The sequence below is a fragment of the Mixophyes fleayi genome, chromosome 6, assembly GCF_038048845.1.
Source record: "Mixophyes fleayi isolate aMixFle1 chromosome 6, aMixFle1.hap1, whole genome shotgun sequence".
Classification (NCBI taxonomy): Eukaryota; Metazoa; Chordata; class Amphibia; order Anura; family Limnodynastidae; genus Mixophyes; species Mixophyes fleayi.
This window is the reverse complement of record NC_134407.1, coordinates 106,296,355-106,311,625: the sequence shown is the minus strand read 5'-3', so window position 1 is coordinate 106,311,625 and position 15,271 is coordinate 106,296,355. Positions and strand designations below refer to the sequence as shown.

The window sequence follows — 15,271 nt, the reverse complement described above, 5'->3', positions numbered from 1 at the left end:
CATTCAGTGAGGAATGGCGTAGAGAGGAGCCAGCAAGCAAGAAGACAGAAGATAAGTAAAGGAAGGAGGCATGGGGGGAAAGCAGGATGGCACAGAGTGATGAAGGGAGAGGGGAAGCAGGATGGCACAAAGTGATGAAGGGGGGATGAAGCAGGATGGAATAGAGTGATGAAGGGGAGGCAGGTGAAGGGGGGAGCAAAAGCAACATGGAGGGCACAGTGTGATCATAAGGAGGCACTGCATGGTGGTGAAGGGGCACAGTAATGTGTGTGTGTGTGTGTGTGTGTGTGTGTGATGGCACAGAGGGCTTGTGGCAAAGCAGTATGTGTGTGTTATGGCACAGGGGACTTGTGGCAATGCAGTATGTGAGTGTGTGTGTAAGATGGCAAAGGGGGCTTGTGGCAATGCATTATGTGTGTGTGTGTGTGTGTGTGTGTGTGATGGTACAGCGGGCTTGTGGCAATGCAGTATGTGTGTGATGGCAAAGGGGACTTGTGGCAATGCAGTATGTGTGTGTGATGGCACAGAGGGCTTGTTGCAATTTAGTGTGTGTGTGTGTGTGTGTGTGTGTGATGGCACAGGGGGCTTGTGGAAAATTAGTGTGTATGTGATGGCACAGGGGGCTTGTGCAATGTAGTGTGTGTGTGTGTGTGTGTGTGTGGTAGGTGGTGGCTAATTAATGGATGCAAATTTGTGGGATGATGGGGGGGCAATTTAATTTTATAGTGGGCACTATTAATTTAAGATGGGGTGGTTTGGGGCTATTAATTAAATGTGGGGGTGAGTTTGGGGAGCATGAGATCTATTTATTAAATGTGAATATTAATTATATAATTTATTATATGTAAATTCTATTAATTTATTGTAGGGAGGGAAATAGGTTTATTTATTAAATGGGAATACTATTACTTTAATGCTGAGTTTGGATGGAGAGATGTAGATCTATTTATTAAATGGGAATACTGTTACTTTAATGTTGGGATTGGTTGGAGAGATATAGATCTATTTATTAAATGGGAATACTATTATTTTAATGTTGGGGCTGGAGGAAGGCCTAAGTATTAATCGTGGGTCCTACTGATTTAACGCGGGGCTGGTTGAATTTTCTAAATGTACCCATTTTTTCCAAATAGGGCCCCCAACATTACAGAATCCAGACAAGCCGAAACTAAGGAAACCAGCAGCCACAGGTTGTGAAAGTGACAAGAACAGGTAGGAGAGAGCATGATAGTGTCAGATGGAAGATCTGTTATATATTGATGTTACCCCTTACACAACTTAAGACCTACTAGTTAAACCTTAAAATAACAACACAGGACAAGAGTATTGGCTAAATAATAGGTCACAGTTTATTGAATAATATATGAACTTAAATTGGTGGTGGAGAAAGCAAGTTGCAAGATGGCACAACCAATATACATTACCAAACAGTGTATGGCCATACAGCACTAACCACTGGTCCCAGGACCACAGTCCTAAACGATTGGTTGGTGCTTAATCTGGCGGCAGAGTGACTACACCTCCACTGGACTCACTGTCACGGTTGGCTTACAGGAAATTGATCCCTAGGCTCTGCTGAACATGGCTAGGCCCACCCACAGTCCTGGAGTCTAACAGACAGGTGGTTTTCACCAGGAACCCACGCAAGGAGGTATGGTCTTGGCTGCACCAAATCTGCAGGTCGTGGTCCCTTGAGTGAGTGTACAGCAGAACGATGTGGGGGAGCCAGGTGAAGTGGATGGAGACGATGGAGTCCACAGACGATTGGTATAAATACAGGCACAACAATGATATAGGCTGATGGTCAGCAGCCAATGAGTCACTAGGAGAATAGGTGCTCTGTGGTATACAACGAGAAGACAGAGGCTGTCACTATGAAGTACCCTGGAGATGGTAATGTAAGTACTGGAGCAGCAATAGTTCTACACAGCCAGAGGCTGAAGACTGACTGGAGTGGTGGAGGTAACTCGTAGTAATAGCGGATGAGTCCCAGAAGAAATAGCAGCTCTGAACGGTAGTGATGAGAGAGCTGGAGCTGTCACAATAGAGTACACTGAAGATGGTAATAGAGGTACTGGAACAGCGATAGTTCAACACGGCCGCAGGCTGAGGCAAACTGGAGTAGTGGAGGTAACTCGTAGTAACAGCCGATGAGTCACAGAGAGAGTAGCGGCTCTGAGCGGTAGCGATGAGAGAACTGAAGCCGTCTCGATGAAGTACACTGGAGATGGTAATAGAGGTACTGGATAAGCGATAGTTCAACACAGCCAGATGTTGAGAGCAGACTGGAGTAGCGAAGGTAACCCGTGGAAACAGCTGACGAGTCACAGATGTAGTGGTGGCTCTGAGTGGTATTGATATGAGAACTGAAGCTGTCACGATGAAGTACACTGGAGATGGTAATAGAGGTACTAAAGCAGCGATAGTTCAACACAGCCAGAGACTGAGAGCAGACTGGAGTAGCGGAGGTAACCCGTGGTAACAGCTGATGAGTCACAGATGTAGTAACAGCTCTGAGTGGTAGCGATGAGAGAACCAGAGCTGTCACGATGAAGTACACTGGAGATGGTAAGAAAGGTACTGGAGCAGCGAAGGTTCAACATGGCCAGAGACTGAGAGCAAGCTGGAGTAGCGGAGGCAACTCGTGATAGCAGCTGAGGAGTCACAGGTGTAACAGCGGCTCTGAGTGGTAGCGATGAGAGAACAGGAGCTGTCACGATGAAGTACACTGGAGATGGTAAGAAAGGTACTGGAGCAGCGATGGTTTAGCACAGACCACGAACTGAGAGCAGACTGGTACACAGGCAAACCACAAGGAGAACAGGAACCAGAACCACAGGCAGCAGGAAGTGAGCTTGAAGAACAGGCATCAGACAGGTGAATCCAGGAGGTTTAAATAGTGCTCCAGAAGTGTTTAGCCAATGAAAAAGAAGGAGGAGGTGCTGAAGTGCAATAGGCTTGCACCTACACAGATCTGAATGTAGCTGAATGAATGAATTAGTGAATGTCTGATGCTGGACCATGGCAGTTTCCAGATGAATGGACTGCAGGTAACGAGACAGGTACTATCTGTGGGACCGGAGCGTTACACTCACAATGTCTTGCCCGCACAAGGCCTAACAAGGGATCCCCAAGCCGGGGAAACAAGAGCCAAAGTACTTTGAGGAGGGCAGTGACCTGCGGCCAATTAGCGATAGCACCGTATTACTGGTCGCCGGCTCACAAATGCCTGCTCTGCATTAGAGGAAAAATAACTATAAAAACATAACATCGACTTTACTGTATGGGCAGGAGGGAGGGAATTTCCAGACAGGAGAAGCTCGCACACATGCTGTGAGATACTGTGTAAATATATATATATATATATATATATATATATAATTTGATATACTGGTGGCTTGTCCACCAATACAGTGGGAGCTTCCAATACAGTAGGAGGCTCCCATTTAGGCAGGGAATGAAAAATACCCACCCTGCAGCCATTATTGACAAGAGCAAAGGCACAGCACGAAGAAAGAGAGAAATTACAATCACTTTTATACAGATAAGTGTATGTTTAGTTTTTTTATATTTTTCTTTACTGTAAAAAGAAATAGCATTTTTTTGTGTATGTGGGCGAATAGATACTACAAATAGTGTAGTGCTATTTGTATGATGGTCTGTTAATAATGCTTGATAAATAGGTTCCCCCAACAGGTGTTATCGCCAGCGATAACCCCATTAGTATTTTACACAGCAAATCCAAGCCATTTTGCTGGCAAAAACATCAGTTTTTTAAAGCAAAATGGCTTCTTGCACTTTGATAAATCAGCCCCTGGGTTCTGTAATAGATCATTATTATATAATCTATAGCTAAACCCCCCTCCCACCTTCACGGACGAGCAGGCAAAAGCATGTAAACATGCTAAACCTGTTGTACAGCACCTTGCAACAGCTGTACAGACTATCACTTGTGAAATGGAGCTGCATGTGCAGCCGCAGCAGCTCCTCCGAGGTATAGCCAGTGGAAATTGTCACTGCCACCCTGCGGCTGAACGGTGAGTCCCAATAACACTGGGCGTTCAGCTAATTATATATAAAAATATAGGATATATATTCTTTATTTAAATATACTATATTTTTTACTTCAATTGTATTTTACAGTTGAAAGTTAGCTGGATGGCATAGGAATGTTTTTATCAGTTGAAGCTGCATTGTATTTTTAATGTGCATTATCAATGCTGTTTTGATGTGCGGTATCATTGCTAGTTTTAATTTGCAGCATCAGTGCTAGTTTTAATGTGCAGTATTAATGCTAGTTTTAATGTGCGGTATAAATGCTAGTGTCAATGTGCGGTATCAATGTTAGTTTTATCAAGGCTTGATAAAGACCTGGACATTAAGGCTCGAAACGCGTTGGCTATATATTACAACAGACGTGCGAGTGACCAGGTGGACAATGGGACCTGATGCGGATCCGTGCTGCAGCTTTGTCATCTGGAAATAGTGAGATCCTTTACAGGCGTTGTTTTCTTGAACACTCGGTACGAGGCTAATCTGCTATTTGTTCCTGATACATATTCTGATATATATTTTTATTTCCATCTGTTTTTATGTGTGATTAAAATCATGTTTTGAAGTAATGCACGATATTGGTGCTTGTTGATTCTTTTTATATATACTCTACATGTTTGGAGTTCGAAGGGACACCTGGTTGTTGTGGATACAGAAGGGATTATTGGAGTGATCTTGATTTATTCTGAAAGGTGTTCTGTAAAGCTACTATATGTAAGCATCTACCCTAAGGGGGCTGTTGAAAAGAAGAAACACGGGTGCATAGCTGAAGTTGGCTGAAGTTGTCATCCCCACACATTTTTACAGAGATATTCCCTGTCAGTTAGTAGTGGTGGTTTCAGATCAAACTAATACAGATTCTAGTACGCTATGTTTCTTTTCTTCTTGTGTTTTTCTATGTTTTTATTTTGACATGATGATGTGAGTGAGGGACATACAGAGAACAGAATCTCTCCATGAACAAGGGATCAGTCATATGACTTCCTTAGAAGCATAAACGGGAGCGCAAGTGTATGTACCATTTTGTTATATTTATGTATTGTGTGGATTTTGTGTGGAAATTCTGAGCACATACACAGCAGCAGACCAGAGTTAAGCTCCTTATAAGATCAATTTATACTATACAATATGTCTATTTATGCTGTTGATTGTATTTCATGTTAATTGTTTGATATTAGTTATATTTGCCAGATAATTGTAGTTAAAAGAGGGGCACCGCTTAGTTGTAGGATAATAGAGAAGAGAGAATTTATATGCACGGTAGTAAAAGTATTATATAGTAGTATTTATCGACTATATGCAATTGTTTGTTTAAACTACAAATTATATGTTTTATTTAAAATACTAGAAAATCCCTTTAGAAGCTAATACTACAGTAACAAATGTGCCTGTGTGACTTCTAAAGATAGTTTATGTGTGATATTATTCATTTGTGTGCGCAGTGAAGTGAAGGGGGAGCGGAGGGTTCCTTGGTCTCTCTCTGGTGTTGGTACAAGCAGGACACTACCCAACGAAGAACCTTCGGCAATCAAACCAAGGTCAAGGCACTGCGCAATCCAGAATCCGAGGAAGTAAATTCATTTGCAGACCGCACAAACAAATAAGTACATCCAAACTGGGAAAAGGGGTATTTCAGACAATACACTGCAGGATACGTTCAATACAAATGTGGTCACACAAAAAATGTAGTCACAAAAGAATGCACAGGAAAAAACAACTATTTAATGATGGCCACCTGTTAATAATATAGGGCCTGATTCATTAAGGATCTTAACTTGAGAAACTGCTTATTTCAGTCTCCTGGACAAAACCATGTTACAATGCAAGGGGTTTTCTGTTTTGCACATAAGTTAAATACTGACTTTTTTTCATGTAGCACACAAATATCAACTTTAAATTTCAGTGTACAAATAGTTATCAAGTATTTGTGTGCTACATGAAAACATAGTCAGTATTTAACTTATGTGAAAAACAGAATACTAATTTGCACCCCTTGCATTGTAACACGGTTTTGTCCAGGAGACTGAAATAAGAAGTTTCTCAAGTTAAAATCCTTAATGAATCAGGCCCATAGTTATTAATGACAAAACATTAAAAAATCTTGTTTTTTCTCCCCATTAAATACATTTGATGTTATTACTGTTTACAGTACATAAAATACAATGTTACAGTTACTCCTGATTGAAAACACATGTTCTAGCTTGCATACACAGACGTGATCACTAGTAATTGGTTCTTACACCAGACCTGTAACCCAGTGTTACAACTGAAAATCATGCACTTTTGAGATGCCCAGAATGTGAATGGGATGCTGCTGCATACGCTCAAGCTTGGCATGCCCTTACTGAACATTGACTACATCCACTCGCCATTCCACCCATGAAATGTCAAAAGGCAGGCAGCTATCAAAAGCAGGGTAAGTATACAGTACGGGTCAAACACAGGGAGTCATGAAAATATTCTGCAGGATGTGCAGGAACACCACACACTTTGTCAGAAAGAGCTATCTACTGCACACAAGGTAGGGAGAGAAAGTAATATAAGGATTGACCAAGCAACAGGAAGCCTGTGTCTATGCTAATTATAAATGCTAAGCAGCTGCTACTGCTCAGCAAATAACTAGATACAGGAAATTCAACAAGCAGAGCTCAAGTTACCCAACAATCTGTTGCTGTATAGCACCCAGCTAAAACAGAAAATCAGTGAGCAGAGCCTACATAGCCTAAAAGTTGAGTAAGAAAATAGGAATAGTTTGCAAGTTTATTTAACTGATTGACTAAATCTCTATTTTCACTAAAGTCCAAACTACATATTGCAACGGTGGACCTCATTTATGAAGTACTTCACCTTGGTTTTGTCATGGCAATAGGGTTTCTGGGATCAGTCTCAGTACCAGGGGAGGGCTAGCAGACTTTAGCCCGGGGGGCAAGCACACAGCACTGGCCCATAAGTAGCGGCCCATCCATAAAGGGTGGTTTTTGATACAATATGTATTTATCTATATACAAAGAGGCTATTTGTGTTGCTTAATCCATATATATATATTTATGCCTAGGCCCAGAGCTGGATTAAGGCTCAGGGAGCCTGGGCAGTTTAGACAGGGTAACCCCCTGTGATGTAGCATGGTTATCATTGTAGAGAAAAATACACAGGCAATACTGTGTGCACTACTGTTAGGTGCACATAGTTCTGCCTTCACGAGCAGTACAGGGTGAAGTGTGACATACCTTCCAACTGTCCTAAGCGAAACAGTCACCCAAATTCGGGACTGTCCCACCAGATTCATGACAGTTGGTAGACAGTCCTGCTCTCTCCTACCTGTTCTTGTCACTGTCACCACTTGTGGCTGATGGTTACTTTAGCTCTGGATACTTGGAGGTCCTATTTGGTAAAAAATAAATAAAAAAAATGGGTACATGAAATTTAGAAAACTTCAACAATCCCTGGCATTAAATCAATATATCACCCACATTTTATAATTAGCCCCCCCTTCTGCCCAGCACCATTAGCCACCCACACCCCCCCTGCCTTCAGCACCTTTAGCCACACATGCCCCCCCTGACTCCAGCACCATTATCCACACATGTCCCCCTCTTGCCCCAGCACCTTCAGCCACACATGTCCCCCTCTGTCCCCAGCACCTTCAGCCACAAATGACTGGAATCTGGACCTGATGAACTGGACCCAGTACATGAGAAAAGGGAGGACCTGAACCCACGACCAGAGACTCATTACTGCCAAGAACATAGTACCACAAATGGTACTGGGAGACTCAGAATTCAGGCAGTGAATATACAAGTGTGGCAACTTCATGAACAGAATAAACCTTGAACTGGTCCTCGACAACTCAGAACCTGAGGTAGGCCTGGAACTGGAAGTCGGTACCGCGAGACATAGAGAAGACTCCAGAAAGTGGATGACTTAGAACAACAACCTACTACCCCAGATAGCCAGTAGGAGAGACTGGAATAGATTGAAGAGAGGAGGATGGAATATGTACAAGAGCAGGTTGAATGAAGGTGAATCCACACAAGGAATAAATAGCCAAAGTCTTTATTTCAGCAGACAGAATGAAGCTGAATTCATACAAAGGGTTAATGGTTAAAGATTGTGTCACAGCAAGTGAGTGGATCTGATCTCACTCAGAGGGTAAATGGTTGAAGTCCATATAACAGCAAACAAAATGAAGCTGAATTCACATAAAAGGTTGATGGTTGAAATCTGTATACAGTAGGCAGAATGAAGCTGAATTTGTACAAAGGATTAATGGCTGAAATCTATATACAGCAGGCAGAATGAAGCAGCAAACAAACAGCAACTGTAGTAAGCTATAACAAGGAAAGTGTTGCACTAGCAATTAGTGAAGGAGGAGATTCGTATAGTCTGCAGAGAAAGCTAATTGGTGGATGAGATCAGGTGTTCAGACTCAGCAGGATGTTTAGCAAAATGTCTTACTCAAGATGGCAGCCCCCGGTACAGCAGACAGAAGTCACAATTTGACCCAGGATTTAGAATACTGTATTCTGACAGGAGGGAGATGTATGGTGATATGATACCGCCAAGTGGCGTAAACAGGACTAAGACCCCGATTCATGACAGGTTTTTTTTTCTGGTGTGTTTACATGGTCCATCCAGGAGGACTTCAAGTTGCAGTCCTACTGTCAACTCATAGACGACTACCACAAACATCAAGTTTGCCTAGGTTTGTAGAAAGGCAGCAAATCCAGACATACTGTGCAAAAGTATAAATGTCATATCAAATCCCAACCTCCTACCACTTTAAAAATACCACTTCTATTAAATTAAAATTTCTCCTAAAATATTGAATAAATAGCCAAATAAATGGTTTATCCTCAGTTGAGGCCTAAATTGCGGACATCCGGACTGTCTTTAATACTTATGACACGTTTGTGTCTTAAGATTTTTGCTACAGTGTGCCTAGAAATCCACTATTCTGCTGGAGGGTGAAAAATTCATCCCATTGAAAAAATAGGACAAGACTTCTTCCCTAGCTGAGACTATATGCAACAATGAAGTGTTTTTGCGGAGTGAATATGGTTGTGCACCCTTCCACAAAACAAACAACACCAATAAAAATGCACCTTTATCTCAATTTAATAGCCTCACTTTGCAAATAAGAAGGGCAGTTTACGATTACAGATAATTCCTTTTCCTCAAAAAACTCCATGGCAACCATAACTCTTGGTAGAGTCCCTTTCTAGTTTAGGTAAAGGCAGATTAAAAAAAAAAAAAAAAAAAACACACCCCATAAGGATAGCCAGCTCTCCCAATTCAATGGCAGGCTAAGACATTAATATCACTAAGCTTGGAAACAGCTTTGTAATACACTGCACAATGGAACAATATTTCTCTCTTCTTTTAAATGAAGTTGTTGTCTACACCTGTGGAGTAGTGAAGATAGAAGACTGCACCGTATATCTGGGCTGAACTGTGGTTACTGTGATATATTGTTCCGTTTTCACGTAATCTAGCGCCATCTGCTGAACCTCTTTTTAAATAAGTGAGACAAAGATATTTTCAGGAAAATTGGAGAGCACTGAGAGTTCATAGACCATGACTAAATATTAAGTGAATAATTTATACTATTTGGTGACAGATCTGAGGTTAGTTTATCTTTGAATAGCTCATGATAATTCAGTGAATTGTAAAAAATAGTCTATACCATGGTACACTTTTCACTTCAATACACCCTGCTTTATTCATATGATGCTACATTATAAATATAAAAAAGCTGGTTATATATAAATGCTGCAGTTCAAAGAACTCATTTGACATTTTGACATTGGTAAAATTATTATGTTGCACTAGGCAGAACAATATCTGCATCCATTCACTAATCCTCTGCCTCATTACACAGCTCTGTATTAAGTGTAAGAACAGTCATTAGCCTAACACATCAGTGGTCTCTAGTCTATGTTCTGCAATGCATAAAACCACAGAAATCTACTTCTTAATTTGCGACATTACCTTATTAAGCCTCATGATTAGCTGTCAAAGATCATATTTTAATTAACTTGATTTTTTTTTTTTTTTTTTTTTAAAAAGAAGGCATTAGACTATTATGTTGAAAAATATACTAAAACAAAACAAAATTACTATGCATACAGTGCTACATTGTTACATTTTATTATGTGCATAACCTTCTGTTGCCAGGTTATTGAAAACTAGAAAAATGCTGGTATATTTTTTTTCTCATAAAATACACTAGGATGTTATGAAGACTATTGTACATAAAATGCATTTTTTGCAGAAGCTCTTGATTGTAAACACATGTTCTAGCATGCGTATGCAGCCATCATCACAAGTAATCGGCGCTTATAGAATATATATATATACATGTTCTTGGCGCTGAAGAATGTGAATTTAAAACAATTTATTATATTTTACACAAGTGAACTACACGTTCCGGCCGTAACATAATAGCGGCATTGTATGCAAAAAACAGTACAAATAAAGCATACGATATGTGCACATAAATGGTAACAATAGGTATGCAAATAAATGTCAGAGATTTGACAGAGAATTTAACCCACTAACGTTGAATTCCCGTGTAATGCCACGTTGTAGTAAAGCGGGATAAACCGTGTTAATTGTAGATGGACGGGTTGATGCTAATGTCCAAAGAAATATCCAATGTTTAAAAAGGTATAAGTGCATGTTAGAAGTCCAAATGACTTACGTGACAGATGTTAACATGGAAGTTCAGTCTGAAGCGGTGGTCCCTCCTGGTATGCGGGAGCGTCTGTTCCCTCCGAACTGTAGGTGGATACTTGTCAGCAGTCCCGCAGCCTGTGGGTATTATGGAGGTACGTGCTATACGCTTCTCTTCGTAGAGACTGTTTATATAGCAGATGTTAGCATGGAAGTCCAGTCTGAAGCGGTGGTCCCTCCTGGTATGCGGGAGCGTCAGTTTCCTCCAAATTGTGGGTGGATACTTATCAGCGGTCCCGCAGACTGTGAGTGCTATGAAGGTGCGTGCTCTATGCTTCACTTCATAGACGGACAAATGTCTATATTCTGCCGTACAATAAAAAATTATTCTAGCATGCTGTCAGGAACCCCTCCAGCCAGTACAACAAAACCCGGAATCTGCTCCGAAAGTCTGGTGTTCACTGAAGCCCCTAGTGGTGGGGACAGACTTGGCTGCAGACAGACAGAGGGTCGTGAAATGTGTACTGACTGGGGAGAACCCAGGGATATTGTGAAATAGCATACAGCGGTGGTGAAGTCCAGGCAAAAAGGTCAGGGCTGGCGGCAAACAACAAATCCAGGAAACAGGCAGAGATCAAGGTCACAGGCAATACTGCAGAGTCCAGTACACGGTCCAAGGTCATACACAGCAAGATCAATCCAAAGGCAGAGAAGGGGAACTGAGCAGGGTGCAGGTAAGTATGCTATTTAAGGCACATTTGGGTGTGGCTCACAAGCCAGCCTTTGCTAGATGTAAACCCCTATACCTGGGAGGTGAGTGCATCTGATTTTAACTGCATTTTAATAGTGTTTAAAGCATATAGGTCAGTGTAAGACCTGCATATAATGAGGTACCCTTGACGTGGGATGCAGGCTTAAGTCTTTTGATCAAAATATGAACTAATACCTCATGTTTAAATTTTGCTAGACACACACAGTTATGCAGTTTAAAGGATAAGCGCTGACAGCTTTCTTTCTGTTTTGTAACCAAATTATGATGCTAAACAACTAGGTCAGAGCATCTCCAAAACGGCAGGTCTTGTGGGGTGTTCCCGATATGCCGTGGTTAGTACCAACCAAAAGTGTTCCAAGGAAGAACAACCGGTGTACCAACGACACGATCATGGGCGCCCAAGGCTCATTGATGCGAATGGGGAGCAAAGGCTAGTCTTTCTGGTTCAATACCACAGAAGAGCAACTGTAGCACAAATTGCTGAAAAAGTTAGTGCTGGCTATGATAGAAAGGTGTCAGAACATAGTGCATAACAGCTTGCTGCGTGTGGGGCTGTGTGAGGAAACCAGGAATCAGGTTAATGTACATTACAGGTTAATGTACATTTAAAGCTCTGGTCTCGCTCTTCCACTACCATTGGAATGTGATTTATATGGTGTCTCTAAACACAGGACTTTTGGGCAGGTCTGACTTTCCGCATGGGCACGCTGGGCAATTGCCCGGGGGCCCCACGAGCATAGGGGCCCAATAGACATGGCCTGGAAGAAATTAAGAAAAGAATATTTTTTTATTAGTTTGCAGCGGCAATCCAGCTTCTCCCTCTTCCCCTCCTCCCTGCTGCGTTCGAACTGAATGTCGGGCGTGACGTCATCCTGCCTGACATTTTCATTTAGGAGCGCACCGAGAGGATCCGTGATGGACAAGCAAGGAAGAAAGAAAACAGAAGATGAGAAAACAGAAAAGAAGAGAACAGAAGAGAAGAAGACAATAGAAAGGTAAGTGAAGAGGAACAAAAAGCAGCTTAATGGAGGGCACAGAGTGTGAAATTGGGGAGACATGAAGGGGCAAATAGCAGCATAATAGAGGGCACAGTGAGAAATAGGGGAGAAAGAAGGGGACCAAAAGCAGCATAATTGAGGGCACAGTGTGAAATAGGGGAGAACGAAGGGGAGCAAAAGCAGCATGGAGGGCAAAGTGTGAAATAGGGTAGACAGAAGGGGAGCAAAAGCAGCATGTTAATATGGTTTAATACTATATGTGTATTTTAAAGTTGTATCACAAATGTTAATATACATTGTGAATAAACAGTATACTATGTTGTGGTATATTTCAAAGGTTATTATTATAAACACAGTTATATGTACTTAATACTTGGCTAGTTAAGTACATGTTGCAGTTTAAAAAGTAGAATGTGCAGTTTGCAATCTGCAAGTAGATATAGTCTAAACACATTGATTTTCTATGAGGAAGGCACCATTGTATAAAGAATGTATGCTGTGCATATTTATGTTAATTGTTCTATAAGTTCGACAAGTCATGCTTAAATGTGGACAGGTGTAGTGTTTAATCAGGAATACAAGATAACAATAGGTTTGGGTTAAATAACTATCATATGCAGATACTAAGCATTATCAATGTCCCACCTATCTAAAGCTGGCTAATACAGCTATGGAATAAACTGCATTTTGGTTGCAACAATATTCCTATGTGATTTCAAAGAATCCACTTGGATATGCGGTCCTCACAGGCTGCATAGCCGCAGACTGGTCAGAGTGCCCATGCTTACCACTGTCCACCGCCATTAATGCCTACTATGGGCACGTGAGCACCAGAACTGGTGGACTGGTCTGATGAATCCCATTTTCATTTTACTTTATGTGGACAGCCGGGTGTGACTGCATCGTTTACCTGGGGAGGAGATGGCACCAGGATGTACTATGGGAAGAAGGCAAGCCAGAGGATGCAGTGTGATGCTCTGGGTAATGGTCTGCTGGGAAACCCTGGGACCTGACATTCATGTGGATACCACCTACTTAAACATTTTTGCAGACTAGTTACACACCTTCGGTTTTCCCTGATGGTGGTGGTCTCTTTCAGCATAATAAAGCACCCTTCCACACTGCAAATAATTTTCAGAAATGGTTTGAGAAACATGATAAAGAGTTCATTCAAGGTGTTGACTTGGCATCTCATCTCAATCCAATGGAGCATCTGTAGGATGTGCTGGAAAAACATGTCCGTACCATGGAGCCACTACCTCACAACTTACAGGATTTAAAGGATCTGCTGCTAATGTTTTGGTGCCAGATACCACAGGACACCTTCAGAGGTCTTGTGGAGTCCATACCTCGACAAGTCAGAGCTGTTTTGATGGAAGGGGGACCTACATAATATTAGACAGGTGCTTTTAATGTTGTGGCTTATTAGTGTATATGATCAATAGAGATTTCTTATTTTATAAATTCAATCTGAACATCTTTAGAGCATATCATTTTGATAATTGTCTGATTGCCATCTCTGCATATTAATTAAGGGATTATAGTTTGAGGAGATTGACCTTTAAGTATCTTTTTTTGTGTTGCCTTTTTAGATTTCTCATGTCATACACATATGCATCTAAACATACTTTAGCCTCACCCAAGTCTATACAAACCTTTTACGCTTTTTTATTTTTAAATGCAAACCCACTATTCTTCTGGCCATTTCTCATGCTAGACTGAGGTTAATAGGAACTGAGGGCTGTATCTAAGCTTGAGGGATATTAAAAGCTGAGGCTGTATTGGACTGTATTGGTACGCTGGTGGTTAATATGTTTGGTCTGGGGAAGGACGCCCATATGAGTCATGGGGAGGGGTTATGGAGGTTATATCAGGAATGGATGGAGAAGAATCAGTCCCTTGTGCAGCTGGATGCTGGATGGATAAGTATCGCTTTCCTTGATTTCTTACTGTCTCCTTTTGCATATTCTAGTGTTTTCCTCCCTTCTTTCTTTTACTTTATTTCTTGACTGTTACCTGTCCCCCTCCCCCTGGTTTCATTCTATTATTGTAATATATTGCCTTAATTCTTGCTTCCCCCTGTTTTCATTCCCCCCCTATTTTGTTGTGTTTTTCCCCCTCTTTCTAGGGGTTTATCCTTCCTCCTTGTGCCCTCTCATTGTCCGTTTCCCCCAGGCTCCAACCTCTGCCTTTGTCACCTTCCCTCGTCATCCTCTTTTTCTTACCTTCCCCTTGTCTAGCACTGTGAGTATGGAGGTCCCGTCCAGATCCTCTGGGTTGCCCCTCGGCACTTCCGGGTCACTCCCGGCTCCTAGACTGGCGTCCCGCTCCTGCTCCACCTGAGTGAGCGGGCACTCGCGACGGAGGGGTATTCCACTGGCCACCATGAACGCCGTTGGACCGTAAGTGACGTCCGTCACTTACGTTCTCACGGCCGTCTCCATGGCCACTCCCCGAGCGGCGGATGTCCTCAGGGAGTGTTGGGCCAGGCCACCGGATTGGTCATCTTAACACTGAGGGCAAGGTCAGTGGCGGGGGGGGCAGCCCCCTCCGCCGGGGGCGGGTGAGCGCCGCGGGTGTCAGCTATGGGGGTAGCACAGAAGTGGGACATGCGCAGCGGTATGTGGCCCACTCTCCCTCCGGTCATGTCAGTAGAGCTAGTGCCCGCGGGGTTAACCATCCAGGTGGGTCCAGATCTCCCGGGGAGAGGCAGGGACAGTCCAGCAGGGGGTCTGATAGGGGCGTAGGTAGGGAGTATTTCAGAGCCAGGTCTGTT

General features: G+C 42.4%; 1 long non-coding RNA gene across 1 annotated transcript in view; it reads right to left on the bottom strand.

The window, feature by feature from the left end:
- LOC142161485 (uncharacterized) overlaps positions 1-14,931 on the bottom strand; it is a 38,535-nt gene extending 23,604 nt beyond the window's left edge. Inside the window, exon 1 of the long non-coding RNA XR_012693406.1 lies at positions 14,721-14,931. This is a non-coding gene — a long non-coding RNA (uncharacterized LOC142161485). The remainder of the gene's footprint in view (positions 1-14,720) is intronic.
- Positions 14,932-15,271: the final 340 nt, after the last annotated feature.